This window comes from Rattus norvegicus, chromosome 4, assembly GCF_021556685.1.
Source record: "Rattus norvegicus strain SHRSP/BbbUtx chromosome 4, alternate assembly SHRSP_T2T, whole genome shotgun sequence".
NCBI lineage: Eukaryota > Metazoa > Chordata > Mammalia > Rodentia > Muridae > Rattus > Rattus norvegicus.
Window position 1 is genome coordinate 92655427 of NC_141537.1, and position 13302 is coordinate 92668728.

At 38.0% G+C, this 13302-nt stretch overlaps 1 pseudogene; it reads left to right on the plus strand.

Moving 5' to 3' along the window:
- The first annotated feature begins 204 nt into the window (after window positions 1-204).
- Window positions 205-1180, plus strand: Paics-ps3 (phosphoribosylaminoimidazole carboxylase and phosphoribosylaminoimidazolesuccinocarboxamide synthase, pseudogene 3; annotated as a pseudogene).
- Window positions 1181-13302: the final 12122 nt, after the last annotated feature.

Here is a 13302-nt window from a genome sequence, read left to right on the forward strand (position 1 = left end):
TCAGAGTTGCAGCCTTTCTTTCCGGCTCTATCTCCAACCTCACCCCACTGTGGATAATGGTGCAGAAGAGGGACTGAGAATCAGTAGAACGCTCATAAGGGCAAACAAGCCTATGAATCACTAGCTAATCCAGGAAGAACTCTTTTGCAGTCCAAGGACAGAATTATAGCTAAAAAACATGTAGAAAGAACCACCTAGAAGGCAATGCCGCCAACTCCAATAAAACTACCAGCTGAATCTTTCAGTTGTTGCAGGAAGCATGTATCAAAACTGCTTTCACCAGACAAGGTGGAGATGCAGCTTTCATTGCACCCCAGAGTGAAATGATTCCAAACAAACGGGCATGCCAAAGAATTCTACTAGTTTCTAAATCCTGGTGCAAAGAAAGATGCAAGATTTAAGCACTGAAAGTTGAGCCATTCCTTATGGAAGATGTCAATAATGATCCTTAAAGGAACACGATTCATGGTGGCCAATTCTTTTTGAAATATGGAAGAATCCTGACATGAAGATTAAATTGGGTGTTGATATAAAGAACAAAGAGGTGGTTCTACTGAAGTTATTGATTGATTCAAAACTCTGCTTATCATATCTGATCCAGTAGAAGGAATATTAGCATACATATCTCAAAGAGGTGACATTGGAGGGGCTTTATATGATAAAGATAAACTCTGAATATGTTGCAGATAGACTGGCTTTTGAAACAGGTCAGTGTGTAGTCACAGTATCGATGAGTTTAACTAATGATCTTGGTCCTTGTGAACAAAATCAATAAGGTCTGCAGAAATTTAGAATCCCATGAGAACTAAGAGTAACATTTACCTGCCTGTAAAGAATCAGATGAAACCTTGAGGATCAAAAGTGGAACTTGAAGGGGGTGGCATCCTTACTGTATTTGTGGCGGTGGCATGAAGAAACAATGGTTAGAGCCCCATCATGCCTCGGCATTCTGCACATCCAGTTATCAGCTGACCTCTCATCACATCAGACTGGGGTGCTCAAAACGTGTGGCCATCTTTTCAACTACCCTGTTACCTCATAATTTCTCCAGAATGATCAGTTTTCTGCTCAGATATTTGTATTAGAAAACTGTTTGGTGTGGGCCAAGCAGCAAACAAGCATGCTGAACAGGTGTATACCCTTAAGGCAGGCTGGTGGAAAATCAGAATACAATTTGTGATTAAATAATTTTATTTATTTTTAAGGTTACAGATTCCTAGACTTGATGTAAAAACAAATCAGTCAAGATGATGTTCTAGAAGGGAACATGAACTCAATTTGTAAATGAACAAAAATGTCTGCATATTTGTGGGTTGATAGATTGTCTGCTGGTATTCAGTATTATTGCAGTTTAGATCCACATGCTGATGTGTGCCTGTACTTCTAGCACTCAAGAGACAGAGATAGTAGGATCATATTAAGTTCAAGGCCAGCCTGGACCTTGTAGTGAGAACCTGAATCAAAACAAACAAACAAACAAACAAACAAACAAACAAGCAAACAAACAAAAGCTTAATAGGTAGTAAAATTAGTGTAAGACTGTTAATTTATTTCTCATCCCCTGTTTGGTGATTGCCAGATATGTAACATTAGCAAAGCAATACCATTTATGAGACTAGAGTGGTGTCTCAGCCATTGAAAGTTCATAATTTTCTCTTATAGAGGAACAGAGTTTGGTTCCCTGCATTCATGTTGTGTGGCTCTAACTCAAGCTTCGGGGAATCTATACCTCTTGTTTCCTTATCACTGCACTCACATGCAAATACAGACATGGACACACCTATATACACATTATTTAAAATAATGAGAAAATTTTGTTTGAAAAGAAATATATTTTTCAAATGTTAATAATGAGCTGTTTTGAAGCTGTATACACTGTTTGATATTCAGTAAAGTTTTGAAAATCAAAATGCTTATGTTGTACATAGTAAAAACAATGTATTCCTCTCATCATGTGATCTATAAATTTTAAGTCCTTACCTAAAGTTCTCTAAAAAAGCAAGCAAACAAACAAAAGCTGGGTATTCACTTTTAGAACCAAACTAGGTAACTAGGTAATCTCCCATCATGCACTAAAATGACCTTCAACTTTACCAAACATCCTGAAATAAGTTCTGAAACATTGAAACCATGGGAAGGAGACTTAGGGGAAACATTTCTAGATAGAAGCATAGAGGGAGACTTTCTGAATAGAACTCTACCTGCTCAGCACGAGCTGAGACTGTAAAAAGCAAGTGTGAATGTGAGGGAAGGGTTTCATTTTGGTTGGGTGTGAACTGGAGTAGCTCTTGAAAACTAGTACAGATGTTTTTCAAAAACTTAAAATAATTCTCCCGTATAACTCAGCCACCTCACTCTTCAATCCATTCCCTAAAGATTATATATGCACTAAAGAGTTACTTTTAAATGAATGTTTACTGCAACTCTATTCAGAACATGGCAGTCAGTATTGCATACAGTCTTGATGTCCATAAGCTAATGGACAATGAAAATATACATATTTACAATGCAATTTTATTCAACCTATTTTCATTTAATGTGGAATTTTAAAGTGTACAGGTAAATGGATAAGAAAGAAAATAACAAACACAAATAGAATGAAGTACCCCAGACACAGACAAATGCCACAAGTTCTCTGCCATCTGTGAATGTTAGCTCTGAAAATTCAGATGTGAGTGTTTAATTTGAAATGATCGTTCAGTTCTGGAACTCAATTTTTTTTGCTCTCAATTGTCATTTTTAAAAAATTTTTTATTAGATATATTTCTTTACTTACATTTCAAATGTTATTCCCCTTCCCGGTTTACTGTACATAAGTCCCCATCCCTTCCCCTCCCCCTGCCCCATATGGGTATTTCCCCCATACATCCCCCTTACTGCCATCCCTAATATTCCCCTGCACTGGAGGTCCAACCTTGGCAGGACCTTCCACTGGTGCCCCAACAAAGCTGTTCTCTGCTACATACGCAGTTGCAGCCCTGGGTCAGTCCATGCATAGTCTTTTGGTAGTGGTTTAGTCCCAGGAAGCTCTGGTTGGTTGGCATTGTTTTTTTTTTTCATGGGATTGCAAGCTCCTTCAACTCTTTCAATACTTCCTCTAGTTCCCCCCAAGAGGGTTCTCTTCTCAGTTCGGAGGTTTGGTGCTAGCATTGACCTCTGTATTGGACATGCTCTTGTTGAGTCTCTCAGGAGGGATCTGTATCCAGTCCCTTTCAGTATGTATTTTTAGCTTCATCAATCTTATATAATTTTGGTGGCTGAATATATATATGGGCCACATGTGGGGCAGGCTCTGAATGGCCGTTGCATGAGCTCTAAACTTTGCTTCCATATCCCCTCCTATGGATATTTTTGCCCTTTTAAGAAGGAGTGGGAGCATCCGAATTTTGGTCATCCTTCTTCTTGAGCTTCCTATGCTCTGTGGATTGCATCTTGGATAATTCGAGCTTTTTGGCTAATGTCCACTTATCAATGAGTGCATACCAAGTATGTTTTTCTTTGATTGAGTTACTTCACTCAGGATGATATTTTCTAGTTCATTCTATTTGCCTATGAATTTCATAAAGTCATTGTTTTTGATAGCTGAGTAGTACTCTATTGTGCAGATGTACCATATTTTTTGAACACATTCCTCTGTTGAAGGGCATCTGGGTTCTTTCCAGTTTCTGGCTATTATTAGTAAGCTGCTATGAAGATAGTGGAGCATGTGTCTTTGTTGTATGTTGGAGCATCTTTTGCGTATATGCCCAGGAGAGGTATAGCTAGTCCTTAGGTAGTGGAACATCCAATTTTCTGAGGAACCTCCAGACTGATTTCCACAGTGCAATCTGACCCTATATGGAGGAGTGTTCCTCTTTCTCCACATCCTTGCCAGGATCTGCTGTCACATGGGATTTTTTAACCATTCTGTCTGGTGTGAGGTGGTCTCTCAGTGTTGTTTTGATTTGCATTTCCCTTATGACTGAGGATGTTGAACATTTCTTTAGGTGCTTTTTGGCCATTCGATAATCCTCAGTGGAGAATGTTTTGTTTAACTATGTACCCCATTTTTAATAGGGTTATTTGGCTCTCTGGAGTCTAACTTCTGGAGTTCTTTGTTTATTTTGGATATTAGCCCTCTATCAGATGTAGAATTGGTAAAGACCTTTTCCCAATCTGTTGGTTGCCATTTTGTCCTAATGACAGTGTCTTTTGCCTTACAGAAGCTTTGCAGTTTTATGAGGTCCTATTTGTTGATTCTTGATATTAGAGCATAAGTGATTGGTATTTCATTCAGGCAATTATCCCTACTGCCCATGTGTTTGAGAGTCTTCCCCACCTTTTCTTCTATTAGTTTGAGTGTATCTGGTTTGATGTGGAGTTCATTGATCCACTTGAACTTAAGCTTTGTACATGGTGATGAGAATGTATTGATTTGCATTCTAATACATGCTGACCTCCATTTGAACATAGTTGTGTGGGTTCATTTCTGGGTCTTCAATTCTGTTCCACTTATCTATCTGCCTGTCTCTGTATTAATACCATACAGTTTTTATGACCAATATTGCTCTGTAAAACTGCTTGAAGTCAGGGATGGTGATTCCCTCAGAAGTTCTTTTATTGTTGAGTGTAGTTTTCACTATCCCAGGTTTTTTGTTATTCCAAATGAATTTTCAAACTGCTCTTTCTATCTCTTTAAAGAATTGAGTAGGACATTGATAAGTGGCTATTAGCCCAAATGCTTGAATTACCCTAGATGCCTAGAACAAATGAAACTCAAGACAGATGATCAAAATGTGAATGCTTCACTCCTTCTTTAGAAGGGGAACAAGAATACCCTTGGCAGGGAAGAGAGAGGCAAAGATTAAAACAGAGACTGAAGGAACACCCATTCAGAGCCTGTCCCACATGTGGCCCATACATATACAGCCACTCAATTAGACAAGATAGATGAAGCAAAGAAGTGCAGACCGACAGGAGCCGGATGTAGGTCGCTCCTGAGAGACACAGCCAGAATACAGCAAATACAGAGGCGAATGCCAGCAGCAAACCACTGAACTGAGAATAGGACCCCCGTTGAAGGAATCAGAGAAAGAACTGGAAGAGCTTGAAGGGGCTCGAGACCCCATATGTACAACAATGCCAAGCAACCAGAGCTTCCAGGGACTAAGCCACTACCTAAAGACTATACATGGACTGACCCTGGACTCTGACCTCATAGGTAGCAATGAATATCCTAGTAAGAGCACCAGTGGAAGGGGAAGCCCTGGGTCCTGCTAAGACTGAACCCCCAGTGAACTAGACTGTTGGGGGGAGGGCGACAATGGGGGGAGGGTTGGGGGGGAACACCCATAAGGAAGGGGAGGGGGAGGGGGATGTTTGCCCGGAAACCGGGAAAGGGAATAACACTCGAAATGTATATAAGAAATACTCAAGTTAATAAAAAAAAAGAATGTACTTTTAAAGGGATGAATATATAAAAAAAATGAATAAATGCAGTCTGGCTGAAAGTTCACAACATTGCGCCCTTTAAAGAGACTCCATGAAGGGAATAGGAAGGCAAAGTTTAGAACAGAGGCTAAAGGAACACCCATTTAGAGCCTGCCCCACATGTGACCCATACATATACAGCCACCAAACTAGATAAGATGGATGAAGCAAAGAAGTGCAGGCCGGCAGGAATCGGATGTAGATCTCTCCTGAGAGACACAGCCAGAATATGGCAAATACATAGGCGGATGCCAGCAGCAAACCACTGAACTGAGAATAGGACCCCCGTTGAAGGAATCAGAGAAAGAACTGGAAGAGCTTGAAGGGGCTCGAGACGCCATATGTACAACAATGCCAAGCAACTAGAGCTTCCAGGGACTAAGCCACTACCTAAAGACTATACATGCACTGACCCTGGACTCCGACCTCATAGTTAGCAATGAATAGCCTAGTAAGAGCACCGGTGGAAGAGGAAGACCTTGGTCCTGCTAAGACTGAACCCCCAGTGAACGTGATTGTTGGGTGGAGGGTGGTAATGGGGGAGGGGGAGGATGGGGAGGAGAACACCCATATAGAAGGGGAGAGAGAGGGGCTAGGGGGATGTTGGCATGGAAACCGGGAAAGGGAAGAACAATCGAAATGTAAATAAGAAATACCCAAGTTAATAAAGATGGAGAAAAAAAAAAGAATTGAGTAGGAATTTTGATGGTGATTACATTGAATCTGCAAATCAATTTTGGCAAATGGCCATCTTTACTATATTAATCCTGCCAATCCATAAGCATGGAAGGTCTTTCCATCTTCTGAGATCTTCCTCAATTTCTTTATTCAGAGATTTGAAGTTCTTGTCATACAGATCTTTCACTTGCTTGGTTAAAGTCACACCAAGATATTTATTTTATTTGGGACTCTTGTGAAGGGTGTCATTTCCTCAATTTCTTTCTCAGCCTGTTTATCCTTTGAGTAGAGGAAGACTGATTTGTTTAAGTTAATTTTATACCCAACACTTTGCTGAAGTTGTTTATTAGGTTAAGTAGTTCTCTGGTAGAATTTTTGGGTTCAATTAAATACACAGTCACATCATCTTCAAATAGTGATATTTTTGTTTCTTCCCTTCCAGTTTGTATCCCCTTGACCTCCTCTCACTGTCTGATTGCTCTGGCTATGACTTCAAGTACTATATTCAATAGGTAGGGAGAAAGTGGGCAGCCTTTATAGTCTCTGCTTGGCTAGGTTTGTTGTCTCCCACTGAGGGCACACAATTCAGATCAGTTATAGGAATGGATTTGGCAGGCATGCAACACTTTGATGGACAGTCTTTGCTCTAATTGTTAGAGACCTACATGAAAACCAAGCTGCATAGCTGCTTCATATGTCCTGAGGGCCTAGGTCTAGCCTCTGTATGGTCTTTGGTTGGTGGTTCAGTCTCTTATAGACCCAAGGGTCCAGATTAGTTGACTTTATTGGTCATCCTGTGGCGTTTCTATCTCCTTTGGGTCCCTCAGTCCTTCCCCCAAGTGTTCCACAAGACTCCCAGAACTCTGCCCAATGTTTCAGTCTGCTGCTTGATGGAACCTCTCAGAAGAGTTATGCTAGACTACTGTTTGCAAGGATAACAGAATATCATTTATAGTGTCAGGAATTGGTCTTTGCCTTTTGTCTCCCCACCAACTTCCCCCATGTCCTGACGCCCCCCCCAAATAATGGTCTCTTTTTATTTAATAATTATTCTCAGATACTTAAACAAGGCTACCTAATGAGCCCATTTAATGTTGCTTGTATGTGCATATTTTTAGGAATGGTCACTTGGAAGTGAAAAATTACATATTACTCTATGTTAAGCAACTATCTTGTTGAGATTTCTTAAGTGTAGATCCTTTTCATATATAGAAAAGACTATCTTGTAGCAGACACACAATCTTCTGGATTTTATAATCTTTCTATTCTTTTTTCTGCAAAGTTCTGTGAGCTTTAGTTATAGAAACTATCGTGTTGTTGGAGTATCAGCTGGAGGTAGGAATCCCATCACTGGTTGTTCTCTATGTTTTGAACAGTAATGGATTTCTGTCTGCTGGAAAAGTTTCTTTGGTAAGGGTGACAAGTGATCTGTCTCTAGAAGTGCAATTTTAAAGAACGCAGTTTCAAATTATATCTATGTAGGCACAGGACAGTAGTATGTTCTCCTGGGCAGTCTAGAATCTGGTAACCATGTCTAGGTACTTGGATTTATAATATCATATATGAATTGCCTTCTACTGACTAAGCATAATGTATAATTAAACATTTTGTGGTTTTTCCCTATATGTAAGGGCCACTATTGCTCCCTTGGAAATATATTTTCATGCTGGTCATCGCTATGGTTCACAAGCTTTATCTCTAAGTAGGAATATTAATTTCTTTTCTTTTTAGGTAGCCTACATACACAGAGAACCTTTGGTACTATGGATGGTAATTATCCAGGAAGAGAATTCCATGTTCATTTCAGCTTAATTCTTATAAGTCCTGTGTCAGAAAGGAGAAATTTATTAACTTTTCTTTTTTCATAACAACACCTTATGTTTGTTACGAAACATAGGGTGATACCTGTCCTCTAAGTCAAATCTGGACAGTCAAGGTCTCAATAAGACAATTAACACACCAAAATTAGGGTTAGAAAACACATTAAAGGAGATATGTTCAGTTTAATAACATTAGAAAGAGGGATAAAGAGACCCAAAGAACCTCCCTCCCCCAATGTCAATCTTTCAGGTCCTGAGGTAAAAGTAAAATTTAAATAGAAGGCCATGGTATATATATCTTTGAACTCCTGTCAAGGCATTTCACTCACCTCTGAGTCATCATTATTTGTTTCAGTCTTTTCCTGTGAAGTGGAATGACAAATTATTAGAAATGTGTGAAACATACTTCCAGAAGAAAGTGCCACATGTGGAGCTTGACTTTGTCAATTATTTTCCTTTCTATGACCCTAATTATAACTGATATTGGTTTTACATATTATATCAAAAGTTTTAAAATTTTTGCAATTCATGAAATATTAATTGTGGTACTAAAATCCTTTATAATCAATAGTGTTAAACTATTGTGGAACAAGAGCATCAAAGGCTTCATTAACAAATTTTAAAAATAAAACAGGATACATACACCAACGTTAAATCTCTACCTATTTTGCTATATTTAGCTATTCTCTATTTAAATTTTTAATTTTTTTATTTTAAATATTAATGCTTTTTCTGACTCCATAAAGCATTTTCTCCTAGAAGTGATAACCTAAAATATATGTTAAATGAAAATATCTAAAAGCTAATCAGTAGGGGGGCCCAACGGGCTTCTCACATTAAAATACAATTACATCTTTCAAGAAGTTAATGAAGCCCATAGTGGTTCCAGTTCTGATGCAACTGACAGGGATATGATCCCACAGATCACATGACAAATCAAATGTCTGAGAGTACATGACAAACTCATCAAAAGGAGACATACTAAGATGTAGAGCACAGCAATAATTTGGTGAGACATCCAAACATTAACTTTTCAATATGAGACTTTGAGAAAATAGCAAGGACAAAGTACGACTGACCCAAAATTATGCTGCTTATGTTTAGTGAGTACATTGCATAATAATTCTTAATTTCCCAATCTAGCTTTCAAATGCTACAGGGGGAAGGATAAAAGACATGACTGTAATAGAGAGTATCATATTATTTTACCATGTTTTGTTTTGTTTCTGCATTTTTATTGCCAATCATGAGAATGATTACTGGAATATTCCAAAGACAGGTCTCGAAGATGTCCTGTATGATTAGTAAAACTACTAACATTACAACAAAAATATTAGCAGAAATTAATTAAGAGATGGGTGAGTTAAGGACCACAGTTTTACAAAATATAGCTATCATAGAATATTTGCTTGTCAAGTAAAATGTAGGTGGTCAATAAGTCCTTGGGATTTTTTTAATATGTTATATTTTTCTCATATTATTGATGGTCAGTTTAACGATCTGCATAAGAATATAAAAGGATGAAATCTCTCAAGAAACCCTTGAAAACCCATCATGTTTAAAATGGCATCTCCCTACAAAACTTTCAAACCAAATTTTATCCTGTCTACAAGTAATTCAGGCAAGAGGGAGGGAACAGAGAGTGAGAGAATGGCCAGCCTCCTCTTATAATTATTCTTATAATTCTTTAATGCTTGCCTACATTAAATAGTCTAGCAATTAGGGCTATTTACTTTTTACCCCCTTTTATATAGCCATTATTTTTCCCTTTAAAATTAGAAAGGGGGAGATGTAGACAATATCTTTGTGCTCAGTGTGTCTCCATGGGAGCAAGGTAGTCCTTATATATGGAGAATAAGCAACAGAGGTTTATTTGGACTTAATTCATACCCAAAAGAAGGAAATTTATATCTAATATTGTATATCCAGCTCCTTATCTCTGATTCTGGGGTTCTAGAAACCCCAGGAGAACTACTGCCATACTGTTCCTAAAACAATATGATTTCTTCTTTTTTATTTCTTTTTTATTGGATTTTTTTATTTACATTTCAAATGTTATTCCTTTTCCCGGGTTCCCAACCATAAACCCCTTATACCACCCTCCCTTCTTCTATAAGAGTATTCCTCCACCCATCCACTCAACCCTTCATGCCTTACCATCCTGACATTCCCTTACACTGAGGGAAAAGCATTGATAGGACCAACAGTTTCTCCTCCCATTGGTACTCAACAAAGCCATCCTCGGATACATATGCAACTGGAGCCATTGGCCTGACAGTCTATATTCTTTGGATGGTGATTTATACCATGGGAGCTCTGGTTGGTTGGTATTGTTCTTATGAGTTTGCAAACTCCTTCAACTCTTTCAATCCTTTCTCTAATTCCTCCAATGGGGACCCTGTTCTCAGTCCAATAGTTGGCTGCTAGCATTCGCTTCTGTTTTTGTCAGGCTCTAGCAGAGCTTCTCAGGAGACAGTTCTACCAGGCTTCTATCGGCATGCACTTCATGGCTTCAACAATATTGTCTGGTGGGTGTATCTGTTTGAGATGAATCCCCAGGTGGGGCAGTCTCTGGATGGCCTTTCCTTCAGTCTCTGCTCCAAACTTTATCTCCTTATTTACTCCTATTAATATTTGTGTTTCCTCTTCTAAGAATGACAGAATCATCTGCACTTTGAACATCTTTCTTCTTGAGCTTCATGTGGTGTGTGGATTGTATCTTCTGTAATCTAAGCTTTTGGGCTAATACAGACTTATTAGTGAGTATGCAACATGTGTGGTTTATTTTGTAATTGGGTTACCTCACTCAGGATGATATTTTCTAGTTCCATCAACTTGCCTATAAATTTCATGAAGTCATTGTCTTTAGAAAGCTGAATAGTACTCTGTTGTGTAAATGTACCACATTTTCTGTATCCATTCCTCTGTTGAGGGACATCTAGGTTCTTTTCAGTTTCTGGCTATTATAAATAAGGCTGCTATGAACATAGAGGAGCATGTGTCCTTGTTACATGTTGGAATATCTTTTGAGTATATGCCCAGAAATGGTATAGTTCGGTCCTCAGGTAGTGCAATGTCCAATTTTCTGTGGAACCTCCAGACTGATTTCCAAAGTGATTGTTTCAGCTTGTAAGCACATCAACAATGGGGAAATGTTCCTCTTTCTCCACATTCTCGTCAGCATCTGTTGTCATGTGAGTTTTTAATTTTAGCCATTCTGACTATTGTGAGGTAGATTATTGGGGTGGTTTTGATTTGCATTTCCCTGGTGACTAAGGATGTTGAACATTTCTTTAGGTGCTTCACAGCCATAAGATATTCTTCAGCTGAGAATTATTTGTTTAGTTCTATACCCCATTTGTAATAGTGTTATTTGATTCTCAGTAGTCTATCCTTTTGAATTCTTTGTATATATTGGATATTAGCCCTTTATCGGATGTAGGATTGGTAAAGATCTTTCCCCAAACTGTTGATTGTCATTTTGTTCTATTGACAGTGTCCTTTGCCTTACAATGTGCAATTTTTTGAAGTTCCATTTGTCGATTCTTGATCTTTGAGCATAAGTCATTGGTGTTTTGTTCAGGAAAATTTCCCAAGTTCCCATGTGTTTGAAGCTCTTCCCTATTTTCTCTTATATTAGTTTGAGTATATCTGGTTTTATGTGAAGGTCCTTGATCCACTTGGACTTGAACTTTGACAGGTCAATAAGAATCAGTCAATTTACATTCTTCTACATACTGATATCCAGTCGAACCAACGCCATTTGCTGAAAATGCTATGTATTTTCTACTAGATGATTTTAGGTTCTTTGTCATAGATCTATAGTTTTGTGGGTACATTTCTGGATCTTCAATTCTATACCATTGATCTATCTGCTTGTCTCTGTACCAATACAATACAGTTTTTATCACTATTGTAATACAGCTTGAGGTCAGGGAACATAATTTCCCCAAAAGTTCTTTTATTTTTGAGGATATTTTTCACTATCCTTGGTTTTTTGTTTTTCCAAATGAATTTGTAAATTTCTCTTTCTAACACTATGAAGCATTGAGTCGAAATTTTGATGGAAATTCCATTGAATCTGTAGATTGCTTTTGGCAAAATGGCCATTTTTACAATATTAATCCTGCCAATCCATGAGCATGAGAGATCATCCTATCTTCTGAGATCTTTAATTTCTTTCTTCAGATACTTGAAGATCTTGTCATACAGATCTTTTACTTGCTTGGTAGAGTCACAATGAAGTATGTCATATTATTTGTGACTATTGTGAATGGGACTGTTTCCTCAATTTCTTTCTCAGACTGTTTATCTTTTGAGTAGAGGAGGGCTACTCATTTGCTTTTGTTAATTTTCTATCTGGCCACATTGCTGAAGTTGTTTATTAGGCTTAGGTGTTCCCTGGTAGAACTTTTGGATTCACTTAAGTATACTATCATTATCACCTGCAAACAGCAGTGTTTTGATTTTTTCCTTTCCAATTGGGATCTGTTTGAACTTTTGTTATCTGATTGCTCTGACTAGGACTTCAAGTACTATATTGACTAAGTAGCGAGAGAGTGGGCAGCCTTGTCTCTAATTTTAGTTGGATTGCTTCTGTTTAGTTTGATGCTGGTCACTGGTATGCTGTATATTGCTTTTACTATAGCTATGGGCCCTGAATTCCTGATCATTCCAAGACTTTTAACATGAAGGGGTGTTGAAATTTTGTCAAATGCTTTCTCAGCATCTAATGAAATGATCATGTGGGTTTTTTCTTTGAGTTTGTTTACATAGTGGATTATGTTGATGGATTTCGATATATTGAAGCATCCCTGTATTCCTGGGATGAAGCCTATTTGATCATGATGGATGATTGTTTTGCTGTGTTCTTGGATTTGGTTTGTGAGAATTTTATTGATTATTTTTGCATCGATGTTCATGAGGAAAATTGATCTGAAGTTCTATTTCTTTATTGGATCTTTGTGTAGTTTATTTATAAGTGTAATAGCTTCATAGAAGGAATCGGGTAGTGTCCCTTCTGTTTCTATTTTGTGGAATAGTTTGGACAGTGTTGTTATTAGGTCTTCTATGAAAGTCTAATAACAATGCTGCACTAAGTGCATCTGGTCCTGGGCTTTTATTTTGTTGGGAGACTTGATAACTGCTTCTCTTTCTTTAGAAATTACAGGACTGTTTTGATGGTTTATCTGATCCTGATTTAATTTGGCACCTGGTATTTGTCTAGAAAATTGTCCATTTCCTCCAGATTTCCCAGTATTGTTGAGCACAGACATTTTTTTAAAGATCTGATGATTTTTTAAATTTCCTCAGATTCTGGTTTTATGCCTCCCAT